The sequence below is a fragment of the Octodon degus genome, unplaced genomic scaffold (assembly GCF_000260255.1).
Source record: "Octodon degus isolate 3935 unplaced genomic scaffold, OctDeg1.0 scaffold00009, whole genome shotgun sequence".
Classification (NCBI taxonomy): domain Eukaryota; kingdom Metazoa; phylum Chordata; class Mammalia; order Rodentia; family Octodontidae; genus Octodon; species Octodon degus.
In genome coordinates, this window is record NW_004524585.1 from 28,574,854 (window position 1) to 28,589,491 (window position 14,638).

The 14,638-nt window shown below is 44.0% G+C and overlaps 1 protein-coding gene across 1 annotated transcript in view; it reads right to left on the bottom strand.

Moving 5' to 3' along the window:
- Cast (calpastatin) overlaps nucleotides 1-14,638 on the bottom strand; it is a 106,662-nt gene that overhangs the window by 74,045 nt on the left and 17,979 nt on the right. The window contains exon 2 of the mRNA XM_023708486.1: nucleotides 6,655-6,726. The gene's annotated coding sequence lies outside the window, so the exon portion shown is untranslated. The remainder of the gene's footprint in view (nucleotides 1-6,654; nucleotides 6,727-14,638) is intronic.

Below are 14,638 nucleotides of genomic sequence, written 5' to 3' on the forward strand. Positions count from 1 at the left end.
CCGCCCTCCCGCGCCCCGCCCCGCCCCGCGCCGCCCAGCCAGCGGCCCCGCCCCAGGAGTGCAGGGCCCTCCCGCGCCCCGCCCCGCCCCGCGCCGCCCAGCCAGCGGCCCCGCCCCAGGAGTGCAGGACCCAGCCGGAGCACGGAAGTCGGCAGAGCCCGCCAGGCCTGGCATCCCGGGCTGGCGGAGCGGCCCCGCGCCCTGTGACCTGCAGTGGGCCGCTGATGACAGGCCTGAGGCTCCCCGCCCTCCCCGGCTCTGACTACCAAAGCAAAGGAGCAACGTGGGTAGCTCTTTGCAAACACACTGCCCCAAATATCGTTTTTTCTTAATCATACTAAACTACACACAGAAAAAAGTTATTAAATTTTAAAAGAAATGTCGAAAGCTAACTTTTCCTCAAACCATAAACCAACCACGAGAGACCCTGGGGCCCGAGGCAGCCAGTGGACCCAGCCTGGGGTCAGGCAGCCGGGCAGCAGGGTCCTGCGCAGTGAAGGCACTTCAGCGTCCCTGAAGAGCTCAGGTGAGTGACTGAAGGTTATGCAGTTAAGTTTCCAAAGAGCTTCCGATGCAGGCCCGGGAGCACGGGCTGCCGTCAGCGGAGATGGAGCTGGTGTTCCTGCTCCCCCAGCGGTTTGACCGTGAAGGCCTCTGAGCCCTCCTTGCTCCTGCACCGAGGGCTCCCAGGTCACCTGCTCAGGTCACCTGCTCCGGAAACCCTGGCGACGCCTTTCACTGTTGGGTGAAATCCTGGGCCTCGCTCCTTTTGGGGATTCAGAGTTTCTTGCTTTGGAAAATGTGAATCTGCTTTTGAACCAGATTTTTCAATTCATTCTTCGGCAACCTAAAGTACAGGTGGTTTAAACTACTCACAGTTTGTACAGTTCAGGCCCTTAGCTACTCGTAGTGTGATTCCCGGAGACCATACCCCGCGGTCCCTGGGAGGTTATTAAACCGCAGAATATCAGCATCAACCCAGACTTCCTCAATCACAATCTTTATTTTAATAAAAACCCTACTGATTCATACATTAAAATATGATCATTAGCAATAATCGCGCCCCGGGTAAACCTCATTGGCTACACAATACTGCCACTGTGCAAACCTTAAAATACAATAATTACTGATTGCATCTTTTTTTTTTTTTTTGGTGGCAGAACCAGGGATTGAACTCAGACCCTTGCACTTGCCAGGGAAGCGCTTATCTCACTGAGCCATCTCCCCGGCCCCTGTATCTTATTTATTTATTTATTTATTTATGTGTGTGTGTGTGTGTGTGTGTGTGTGGCCAGCTCAGCCCACCAGTGGGCGGGGCTGGCTGGCATGTGGTGCTGGGGGATTGAACCGCGGTCCCTGTGCTTTGCTAAGCTTGTTCTAAGTAGGTGCTTTTAGACCACTGAGCCATCTCACCAGCTCATGTATCTTATTTTTTATAAGTTTGGTTATTTATGTTACCTACATATTGCTATAGTATAGCATACTTATCTGCCATAATTTATTATGTTTACTTAATTGAAAATAGATTGACTTTTTAACCTGTTTTAAGCAAAACTATTGTGCTGACTTCGGCAGAGCACATATATTAAGCAAAAATATCCATAGAGTTATACGCTTTATGTACCACTTTGCTTTTCATAGCATATTAAAATACATGAACAACGATTAAAGCAAAAATGCTTGCCTAGCTTAACAGAGTCACTTCTTGATGGCCGACGTTTCGCGGCTACTGCGGCATGATTATGACGCTGAATACATTATCGATCAGGCCCTGGTTCATGTTACAAGCAGCTCCTTTTTTTCATTTTATGTATTTAGTACAGGATCTACAGGGTCTCACTACACAGCTCGGATTGGTAGTGATTCTGCTGTCTTCAGCCTCCCAAGTGCTGGGATTACAGGCGAGCACCCCCACCCCAGTCTCATTCCCTGCCTCAGGCGCGTCCTAGGGGGTGGGACCGGCATGGCAGGCTGGGGATTGAACCCTGGCCCCTGTGTGTGCCTAAACAGGCGCTTTAATCCAATGAGCTATCTGGCCACAGTTCATGTTACAGACAAGAAGGAAATCCGAAAGGAGAGATGTGTCGCCACAGGTCTCAGAACTATTTATGAAAAACAGATCCCAAATCACCAAGTGTTTCCCTTGTGGCTGTTTACTCTTTTGTAGCCCTTCTCTCTAGGCCAGGATGAAAAGGCACTTCTCCTGCCACTTGGATGTCTAATGTTGCTGACCTATTGTCATTGATGACTTTCCTATTGTTTAATCAGGTAATTCTGTTTTCCTTTCCCTACCGGTAGTTGTCATTTGGCAACTGACCACACATTTGGAAACCTTCCCCGAATGCTGGTAACTTCCCCTTCATCAGTATGTGTTTTCCTAAAGTATAATCCAGAAAAGCCTTATCCTGAGATTTCCCCCTAGCGTGACCGAGGCATGTGATTTACCTTGGCTGATGGATATTCCGCACAAGAATGAGACTGAGGTAGGCCATGCGAGGAGCCCACTGCCCGCAGGGAAGTCAGCATTACAAGAAGGCATTTCATTGGTCAGGACTGGCAATAGGAGGCCACCTGACACCTAGTCCTAAACGTGGGAGGTGTGAGCTTTGGTGGCATCTGGCTGTAGCAGGAGAAGCCCCAAGTATCCTGTGCACTGTTCCTGGCTGTGCAACTTCACATTCTTCCCAGATTTTCCTTCAAGCTACTCACTCAAGAAAATTTAAGAAACTCCTTTTGACTTAAACTAGTCTGGGTAGATTCTAGTTGGAACTAACAACTTCAACCAAGGCATCTTAACAGCATAGATTTCTACAGAAATATTTCCATTGCAGTCTGAAGCCTGGCTGCCAATCTATTCTGATTGTTAATTATCTGAGAACTGTTCCAGTAACACAGCTACCTGCGTAGTTACGGAGCACAACTATCTTCATGTTGAGTTCAGGAAGCATCTCTGATTTCTCCAGCCTCATTATCTTCATTATTAATTTACCAAAAATTGCATTTTAAGCACTCGATGTTTTGCAATAACTACTTTGAGTCAGTAGTATCTATTCCACTTAAGAGCTTTGGATCTAAGCTCAGAACTGCATGAAAGTAGGGATACTCTTTATGATCACATTCATTTATTTTGTGAGAATTCACATAGAACAGCTCTGTGGGTGGAAACCATTCTGTAATACAGTGCTGGCACATAGGCTTCAAATTAAATCCTTGTTTTTGAAGACTAACTTTAGGGTATTTATAATAATTTTTAAAATTATTACCAGAATTTTCAGGTTGAATGTGTCCAGAACCAAGAAACGCAGGATGAATTCTAATTGCCAATTATATCTACCACTTGGTCAATTTTCTGAATGGTTTGAAAGAATATCAGTTTACCTGTATGTTATGGTGCATTGTGTAATAAAAGGCTTCGAGTTACCTATCACATATGCCAATAGCCCCAGCTTTTCTCAACAAAGCCGGGGAATGGTATTTTTAAAGAAGATGTTCCTACTAAGGAACTCCAATCTGACATCAAAAAGAAAGACAGGCAGCCAGGTTTTTTCTTTTATAACTCTGTAAGAGTTAAAACCATGAGAAATTGTGCTCACTTCGGCAGTGCATATACTAAGACCATGAGAAGTTGGTGGGGAGCAAGGGGGAGAATTAAACTCTGGTTAATGTGTACAGGAAGCTGCTGAAGGAAGTGAGCCAGAAAAAGCTAGTAAGCAAGCGCAAGGGCAGAGATCAATACTGGGGGTGCACAAGGACAGTGTCACAGAAGGCAAGCAAGTAACTTCAGGCTTGACTTGCTAAGTACTAAAGCCATGACCAAGCAGCTCAGATGCCTGCCTTTCCAGCTGCGTCACTCCACACGCCCAGCTTCTGGAGACAGACAAGGGCTGGAGGGGGGAATCAAAGTCCTTGCAGCCATCCCACCTCAGGAAGGCTGGATGAAAACTTCCTGTGTGGAAAAAGTGATGCGGAAAAGGTTCTGGTTCCTATGACTTTCAAGTCAGGTCTTTTTCAAGAAAAACATTAGGTGTGGTTTTCCACCACACATTTAAACTCCAAAGGTTTAGGTAATAGCCATCCTGGAAAAAAATTTACAAATGACTTCACAAACTATCATTGTGTGTGGGCTTTGCTGAGGAGCCTTCTCATTTTTAGAGGTATAATTTTGGTGTAAGTTAAATAGAGGTCCACATAAGCACAGCATACAATTTTTCCACTTGAGACCATCAGACAACAGAGAAGGACAGGCAAGAGTATTTGCAAGGAGATAGATTTCCCCAGTATCAGGGTTACCAGGTACCAGGCCCAGGGCTCTGCATTTAAATGTTTAATTTTATCTCAATTTTACAACAGCACTGAGCAGTAAGGACTCCTTGTGTGGCCCAATGGGATCAATAAAAGGTGTGGCAAAGGGAAAACGTGAGCCTGGGTCTGTTCAGCTGAGGTGAGACACATCTCCTCCCCGAGAAGCACCTGTGGAGTACAGTAGCAGGAGAGGGCTCATCCGTCAGGCTGAGGTTCATGTTGGTCCCAAATGGAAATGTTTAACATCCTCTATTTAAATCTCACAGATGATCAGCAATTTTGATCCTTTTCTTGGGTGGTGGAATGAAGATTTGAAAAACTCAATAAAACACACTCACGATCTTAAATTGGGGTGGCTACTGCACCTTGCTCAGAAAGCGCAGGCTGTTCTCATTTCTCAGCTGGGTACCTTCAGGATCTTGGGGCTCCTTAGGGCTCTGGGAGATGCTAAAGTATTACGGCCCCATGGAGCAAATGGCATAATTTTTTTTTTTTTTTTTTTTTTTTTTTTGCGGAACTGGGGATTGAACTCAGGCCCTTGCACTTGCCAGGGAAGTGCTTATTCCACTGAACCATCTCCCCAGCCCCAACAAATGGTATAAATGAAAGAGTTCCACCGATGGCCACAGGATGGCCACCGATTTCAAAGGAAAGGCTGCTTATTGAAATCCTTGTACCTACAGTCCTGAATCAGGCTCAGGTTTGAGATAATCTGGACATAGCAGATGACCACAGAGTTGAAACAGACAACACAAAACTGTTAGCTAATTTATAGTTTCTTTGGCTGAAAAGTAAGGCTTAAGTGACTTTTTTGGTAAGTTGCAAGGCTCTGAGGAGTTGTGTTACAAAGGTTCAATGAGCGTTCGTGGAATCCAGCATCATTAGGGACATTGTGCGTGCAGGAGAGCTGGGCTTCCATCTGCCTCCACCCTCCTGGCCTTGTGAGTGTGTGGAGATTACTTACTCCGTGAGCCCTGGTTCCTTAGTATACAGGAATATTAATACTGAAGTTGTGAGGGGATTACCTAAGGTACTTTCATACAGCCCTTACAGAGCCCGAAATGGTTAACACTTACGAATTACTGGTTAATTCCAGTTAATACTTGAATTACTTTCTACATAAGGAAGAGGGCAATATTTTTCTTACAAGATCTGCAGAAGTCCGATATAATGATAATATTGCTTACTGGACACATTATTCTATAGAGGGAGCAATTATAAATGATTTTATTAGATTTTACATAATTTAAACCACTTAAGCTATAGCTTATATTTGCATGTTACCAATATTTCCAATATGTTGTTTTTTGTTTCTGAATCCTACTCAGGATATCACATTGTATTTGATTAAATTGCTTTTTGATCAAATTTGATAAACATTTCTGATAATTTTTAATCAAATTTTATTGGATATATATATTCATTGTACAGAATTTGTCCCTGTAGAAGATAGAACTTGTTTTTTTTTCCCAATTCCCCCCTCTCCCTTTAGCCCCCAGTCTATTTGGAAAAATAAAAATATAGAAATGACATCAGTGCCCAACATTAACAAAATGGCTACATTCTATATAATAGAAAATGACCCACTAATTGTAATTGAGAGCTGTCTAGGAACATAGTTATAACATATAAGATTTGATAAATATTATGATGCTAATGTTATTAACTTGATAAGTACTAATTGTACAAAATTTGATTAAAATTATGATTGCAATGAGATCGGTGATAAGTTAATATTATGTATGAAAGCAAATAAATACATTTTAAATAAATATATTGACTATTATAGTGATTTAAGAAAAAAAGAACTTATATCCTCTTGCTGGGTTTGGCAGCCTGAGGCAGGAGGATCACCAGGGCTAGGCTGGGCTACAGAGGGAGGTCAAGGACCACGTCATAGCCACGACCTGTCTCAAAAACTAAGAACAGGAAGGGCCAGCCAGACAGCTCAGTGGATTAAAGTGCCTGTTTAGGCAGGCACAGGGACCGGGGTTCGATCCCCAGTGTGACGTGCTGCCCTGTCCCTAGGGTGTACTGAGACAGCGATTGAGACTGGCTATGGTGATGCGCACCTGTAATCCCAGGACTTGGCAGGCTGAAAACAGAAGGATCGCTATGAGTCCCACCTGTGTAGTGAGACCCTGTAGACCCAGTACTAAATGCATTTTAAAAAAACAAATTAAGAACAGGAAATGATATCTTCTCCTCCAACACAGAAAAGAGAGTTTGTTCAAATGTTTTCAGTGCTGTATCAGCCCAACTAGCCTGCTTCACAGACCCTGCCCACTGGGGAGGTGAGACCCCGTAGCACAGAGAAGAGGCGGGGCCGTTGACATTCAGGAAATGACTGACCTTGGTCACCTGGGCTGTTCCACCAGCCTGAGCTCTGGAGGGTGGACCGCTCCCGAGGCTTGCTGCTTTCTTCTTTGGAATAGAAAATATCAGTTTCAGTGAGGGAGCACACCTTCAACATGTGCGTAGTCAAGTGTAAATTTTCATAATAACATAAATATCTCCACAAGCAAAAATCACATTAGATAACAACACACCCAATGTAGATGCAAGCTTTTACTTTTTTGTAATTTTTCCAGAACATTACGCAAATAATGAAAATGAAGTACAATTTGCATAAATCTCACTGTCTAACATTCAATGAATCTGGAGAACTGCAGAAGTCCTCATGTGACAGTGGCCATTTCCCACCATAAAACATTTCCAGAAACATCTTTTACTGTGCAATAGTTGCCTTCTTTCCTACAGTTTGTAGAGCGTGCAATGATGTGTGATTTAGAATAGATGGTGAAGCCATAATTCTACTTGTGGAAAAAATAAACAGGGAAATGATGAGAAAAACGCAAAAGTTTCAAAGATGTTCGTGGGCTGGGGAGATAGCTCAGTGGTCTAAGCACACCTGGCAAGCACAAGGTCTCAGGTTCAATCCCCAGTACCACATGCCATGCCAGCCCCAGAACCACAATTTGCGCTGTGCCACCCCAAAACTGGGTATGGTGGCGCATGCCTATAATTCCAGCTGGGGAGGGTGAGACAGGAGGAGTGCTATGAGCCTGAACTGCTTGGCGAGACCCTGTATCAAATAAACATACATAAATCAATAAATAAAAGATATTCATGATATAAGATATTCAATACTATGACATCAAAAAGCTGAAAATAATAAATGTAATTAGCAATGAATATTTGAGGACTAATAATGTGTCAGATAATTATTCTATTATAATGATAATGTTTTAATAAAATCTATTGAAACAATTTTCTGAATACTCTCTTTTACATAGAGGGTGCATAACTTTTTAAATCTTCATGTTAATCAATCTGAAACTGAGGCTATATCTGTCTATAAATGAGGACACTAAGGGATGGCGCCAATAAATCCCTTGGGCACAGCCCCAACTAGCAGATGGTAGCAGGGTGCTGCGGATCCTCTCGCTCACCTAGCCGAGCTCCTATAACAGGGGCTTATATTACAACACAGCTGCAGAATGAAATGCCATGCCGTTATTACCAATCATGTCGTAAAAGAATATTTTAGTAAAGGAAATCGTATTATTCCTATCTTATGTAATGAAAAATTAATTATAAACTACTGTCTGCGGTATGATCAGTGATGTTTACATAGGGTTATTTTCTCTTGATATGGTTTTAAAAGTTTTAAAAAAGAATCTTCTTGGGCTTCTACAGTATTCTTGCATGATTATTTTAACTGAGAAAAGGAAAAGCAAATGAGGAAAAAAGGAAAGGTAAAAGTACAGTTGCTCTCTCAGCAAGCCTTTATATTTTATAACTTTTACTTCTGAACATTTATTTTCCAGGGCCTGAATTCAATCTCCAGTCAAAAAAAAAAAAAGAAAAAGAAAAAAAATTAGTCTCCAAAGAAGCAAACATAAAAACTCTAAAGCCATTAATGCAAAATAATGATATTATGCTTCAGGCCCCACAGTATATGTGGACAAAACAATAAATAAAACCCTGTAAACATTAACTGCTCAAGAGATAGTAATGTATCCACCAGCTGATATGTAACAGATAAAATTATTTTCTATGTAGTAAAAGCCTTTATATGTAAAATTGAGGATAATTTGGCTTAATTCTTTCAACATTTAGAAGAAATGCTTAGACAAATTTATATTGATTAAATATTTTTTTCAACTCCTGCTATGAAGGTTGTATATGAAGTCTCTTTTCTTTCAGAGTAAACATCAACTTGCAAGAAAAATAACTAAAACAAGTTGTCCTGGCAGAGTGATCTGTGTGTCTTTGGCTCCGCCACCCTAAGGGTCCTTTGGAAAGAGAGTCAGGGTGGACGGGACTTCCTACCACGGGACCTGGGGTCTAAGTCTGCAGCAGCCTCAGGCCTAGGCCCTATCTGAGGAGGAGTCTCTGCTAGGCACACCTGCACTGCCATCATCTGCAGGAAGAAAAAGTTTACATAAACGTGCTCAAAACCAACAAATGCTGCTAAGGAGCTAGTCATGTGGCCATGACACAGCAGTCACGAAAGGAAGACATGGCCTAAACTTTACCCAGATTGCAAAGCTGTTTAAGTAATTACGCGTATTCACAAATAGCTTCTGATAACCACGATACATAGTGGATTCCGTGCAAAGGACAGGGCATGGATACAAAGAATGCAGTGACAGGGCCATCATCAGTCTACATCTCCCATTTCTGAGCGAGGAAAGCGCCCTCAGAGAACCCAGCACTCAGTGCGCCCCAGCTGCCCAGACCCCACCTGTTGGCGCCAGTCTCGGCTACAGTTAGCAAGGACCTGTTCGAATCCCGAGTAAACCACCGATTTGTTTCTCTGCATCAAAGCCCACAGAGCAGCCACGGGCTCCTGTGTAAGAATCTTTAAGTGAATTCCGTGGACAATTTGTCTACAGGATCTGACCATGAGAGGCAAAAACAACCTTTCCTCAGCTTGCTACAGAGCCATTGTTAAAAATAGTAACAGTATGCATAATTTAAATTTACTGTACCTGCTGGTTTTTATTTTACCCATACATCAACTCACAGCCTAGTTAGAAAAAAAAAAAAAAAGAGTTACTAGCAAACTCTACTGAGGCTCTCTTTCAACTCAACTGAGGAGGAACTCTTCTTGTGGGTCTGATCTGTCACCCCCAAGACCAGTTCGTCTTCAAAGCTGTCTAGATTACCCAGTCTATAAACAGCCGATTTAGACTGGAATGAAAGTTCACCTCATGAACATGACCTTTATCTTTTCTTTATTTTTGAATCGGATTTTACTATATTGCCCAGTCTGCTCTCAAATTCATGAGCTCCCATGGTCCTCTGGTCTCAGCCTCCCTGTTGCTAGGACTCAGGCACATGCCACCATGCCTGAATTGTTAAATTTTATCCAAGAAATGCTAACTTTTTGTCAGTGTCAGTTAAAATACTGTATGAAAACTTAGGAATACATCTCCATGCATAATGCAACTCCTTGTTTTCAGTTTAGTAACCAGAGTTTATTACAGAGTGCTGCAGCAGAGCTGACTCCCTTCCTGCAGTCTTATCTGACTTCTCTCCTTTCTTCCTTCATCCACTGGATAAACCAGAGCCAATTCTTGTTGTAGAAAGTGGAGAGCTAATGGCCAATTAAATAGAAAATGCTTCCATCCTCACAATGCTTAAATTCTAGTAGACAGATGCAGGATATCAATAAAGAAATCCAGGGGCCGGGGAGATGGCTCAGTGGAATAAGCGCTTCCCTGGCAAGCGCAAGGGCCTGAGTTCGATCCCAGTTCTGCCAAAAAATATATAATAAATAAATAAATAAATAAATAAATAAATAAATCTGAATCTAAAGAAAAGATTTCAGGGAGGGATGGGCACTGATCAGTCTGTAATACATGGTAACAGAATGGACAAACCACGGACATTTGATCAGGCCCTGCCTGTTGTGAAGAAAGCTGTCAGGTACAGATGGGGGTGAGGAGAGGCACCCAGGTGAACTGAACAGCATGGGCGAAGCCCTGAGGTGGGGCTGGGCTGGGCAAATTGGAGGAACAGAAAGAAGCCAGTGAAACAGAAGCATGGAGGTCCAGGCATTAGGGTATGAGATGAAACAGGACGAAAAACCAAGTTATTTGATTTGAGAGATGAGGACACCTAGTCCCTGCCTTGTCCTTACTTGCGTCTAGGTACCAAGTTGTCAAAGGCCTCTGGCTTCATGTTCCCTTGGGTTTAGTTATGCAGGTGCCTTCTCTACTCCCACACCGCATCAGTCCTTAGAAATCCCACCCTGGCCAGGATCACTCAGTGATCACCCATTTCTCCTGGTCAGGCACGGGGCCACCTCTACTCTCAGAATGGAATTCATCTACCCACAGCAAGTGGATACTCACAAGACAAGCTTGTCCTGCATCCGTCCTAAACACAGATATGTGTAAAGATTGAAGTGCTAAATGCAAATACTAAGCCTATGATAAATTTACATTTTGAGTTAAATTATTTTGCTTCATTATCATAAATGCAAACTGAAAACTATCCAGATTTTTCTTTGCTGAGCAATCACAATTTTTTAAAATACTTATGTGCACCTCTTTGTTGAATTTTAGAGAAAGTAAACTGCCAGGAACATCCTGCCTTTTTCCTGGGAATATCTGTTCTCAGGCCCAGCTGAGTCACGGCTTATCACTGGGACTCATCCCAAATGATGGACAGGAAGAAGTGTCATCCTCCATGCCCTGGATCCAAACCCCAGCTGCCAGGTCTGGTCCATTTGCAGAGAATGTGTGACACTTTTTGCTCACGAGCACACTCCTGCCTATGCACAGACTCCACTTCCTGGGCTAAGAATGAAGCAGGTCCCTGCCCTCCAATCAAGGTTCAGAGTTTGCCAGCCCAGGGACAAACAGGCACATCAGGCCTGAGCAGAGACACTGGATAAAGAATGTGTGAATTCACTTAGTTGTGTCTGGGGTTGCAGGAATGCATAAAAAAAAAAAATTGTGAAACTGTTCTGTTATATTTCTCAGTTAATTTTTTTTGTTGTTGTTGTTTTACCTAATGAGTCAGAACTCAAGCCTCAAGAATGTTTCCAAAATAATGATGACATCTCACAAACCAGGCAAAGAGTTGCAATGTCACTGTTGCCTAAAATCTCAGCAAAGGCCTCTAAGTGAAGGCCATGGTACTCTGAGACTGGGCGACTGTGCAAGGGAAGGCACTTGTCACATTCCCTAAGATAATGGCCCTGCTTTTTCATATGTGGCAAGAGCTGTGGTCGACCAAATGCCAGCAAATTACAGACATTTCTAAGTGCTAGATTTCCTCTTTGAATAATTCACATAACTAGACTCACATAAAGGGGAGCGTGAGTCCTGAGGTCTGAGGCACACAGCTGGAAATCCCTACACTAAGAGAGAGGCCCCAGGTCCTCTCTGCACATAGTAAAGAACAACCCCAGTGAGTTGTGGGTCCCATGCTAGCTGGTGAGCGCATTAGTGGTGTTAAAGTTTCTATGAGCTTCTAGTATCTACATAACCAGAAGAAGTAACATTGTTTTCATGGAATAAAAAGAGCAATTTTCTTCTCCTTAAACCGTGCTCCTGATTCTAATAGGACACAGTTAAGTTCCTTAGAAATGACCTTATTTCTGAAATTTCCTTTTAAGCTCTGGTAGGATGTTCCAGGATGGTTTTTAGAATACATGATATTGCCATATAAGAAATATATATTTGGTCTCCGTTCTCAGTTTCTCACACAAAGTCCCTAAAATCCTTGTATTTTTCTAAGCAATAGGTGCTAGAAGCATCTTTCGTTCTTTGGTTTCTGTTACGGCTTGTTTCAAGTTGTCTCCCCAAAAGCATCATGCAGTCATGGGGTGGGGGCTTCTGGAGTTTGTGATTGATTATTGTGGGTGTGGGTGCTGCACTTGCACTGGGGCGTGTAATCTGCATTACATTGTAAGGAGGGGAGGGAGGCTGGCTAGCTGCCTGAGCTGCGGGCCCCTCCTTTTGCTCTCAGTTCTTTGCCACTGCCATGAACTGCTGCCCTCTGCCATGTGCCGCTCTGCTTTGGAGCCAGCTGAGTATGGGCAAAACCCCCACTAACTGTGAGCTAAATAAGCCTTTCCTGACTTCATTTGGGGTGTCAGGTATTTGTTTCAGCAACAAGAGAAGAGTAACTGAGATAGTTTCTGACACAGAAGCCCTAAATTTATTCCCTGAGTGATGGGAGCTCTTTTGCTCTGGTGGGGTGACTTCTCGGGGTCTCCTAGAGGGTACTGGTCACCAGGAGGGCGAAGCCTTGCGTGATTCGAGGCCCTCTCAGCTCCTCCCATGCTCTCTGGAGTAACTGCTCATGCCTACAAGACGCGGCCTCCACAAAAATTCTGAAAGTGCAGTGTTTGGGGAGCTTTGAGGTTGGAAAACGGCCCCCCTTCTAGAGGGACAGAAAGCTCTGGGCTCAGGACACCCCTAGACCTTTTCTGGTGCCACTCTTCATCTGGCTGTGCGTTTGTCTCGTTTATCCGATTACAGGATAACCAGTGGGCTGACATGTTTCCGAGATCTCTGAGTCCAGCAAATTATCACATCCAAGACAGGGGCTATTTTTCTTACTACACAACTGGGGCTAATCTCTCTCCAACACTGAGATGACAGTCTTCAGAAAACCTTCCAGCAGTTCTTCTGGTGTGAACGTGTGCTACTCCTGACTGCACGTGAGCTCTGCGGTTTACATGGAATCATAAATGCGATGCATCTAGCCCACAGCCAAACACACTAAGATCGCTTTTAAGATGCTGGCTAGGGAGAGAGCCCAGGACTTCATGGGGTTTAGCGACTGAAGGCTCCTCAGCGAAGGCGCCTGCCTGAGCTGGCCCAGCAGGGGCTTGTGTTCCTGTCCCACGTGTCACATGCTGAACTCTTCCAACCCTTGCTCCACGGTGTCCTGCAGGTGTCTGCACTGTCAAACAGGTGTTAGGAGGAGGGAATGTCAAAGTCCCTGACACTTGCAGGCAGAGCCTGACCTCCATGTGCTTCCTGGGAGTGAGGGAGCCTTTCCTAGGCGACACCTGGCAAAGTGTTAGGAGATTGCACCCATGACTTCTGCGCTTCCTCTTGCACATTAGGCAGCAGCAGGCTATCTGGAGGATGTTTGAGCGAAGAAGGAAGCACGGCGGAGCTCAGGCTCAGGAGCTGGAAGATTAGTGACGGCGTCAGCACTGGGCTCAAGCACCTTCACAGCAGAAGGACAAGCTTGACCTTGTAAGCGGGGCCACTCCCTCCTTTCAACAAGAGATGATAAATGAAATACAATAATAAAACACAATAATGAAGTTCCTACAGGGGGAAAGATTCGGAAGTGATAATGTGCCTACTCAAAAAAAAAAAAAAAAAAAACCTCAAAAATAACAAAAATGAGATTAGATGAAACTGGTTTTCAGACATGGGATGAGATACAGGATAGGACAGCAGCCTGCAGAGGGGAACAGAGGTAGCCCTGTGGTAGCCAGGAAGATTCGGCAGAGGTGCCATGGTCTCTCTGGGGTGGGGAGATGGGGCTGGGAGTTCGACAGGCCAGGAGAGCACAAGAAAACAGAAAGCTCGGGAGATCCACAGCACACGCCTTGAGGAGAGCCTGAATCTGGGGAAATATCCCAGAGGAGCCCAGGAGCTGTCACCGCAGCTCCACAGGGATGGCTGAGAATCCTGTCAGCACGGAAGAAAGCTGGTCCTCGGCTACAGACTGCGCTGGCTCAGCCAAAGAAAGGTTAGCGGCAAACCTTAAAGGGGTCAAACTGTTTCCAAGTGAATTTGTTGTGTCACAGAACACAATGTTCAAGAACATTGAAAACAATCACAATGAACAAGCACCCAACAAAGTAAAATTCACTTCTATAGGTCATCTAACAAACATTACAGGGCACGCATGGAAACAAGAAATACAGCTTCATTTTCCATATGCAGGAAAGTACAATGATCAAAAATCAAACTTCAAACAGTGAATTCAAGGAAAATTAACTGTAGCTTCCAGGGAGGGGTATAAGGTGAGGAGCCAAAAGGTTTCAGGAAAAAGCGGTCAGAACGCTTCCAAATTTGATGAAAACTAAACATACCAATCTTAGTGTCTTAAGAAATCCTAATTAAGTGTTAGGTATGAAGAAAGCAGCAACTTTGGTTTTCAGATTCTTAGCCCCCAGTATATCCAATAATGATGGTACCCATCAGTAAGGCAAGAACTGCTTCTGAGGCAGCTAAGAAATTGCCCTTTCCGCTGCTGCTTCCACTCCAGGGAGAGAGAGAGAGAGAGAGAGAGAGAGAGAGAGAGAGAGAGAGAGAGAGAGAGAGAGAGAGAGAGAGAGAGAGAG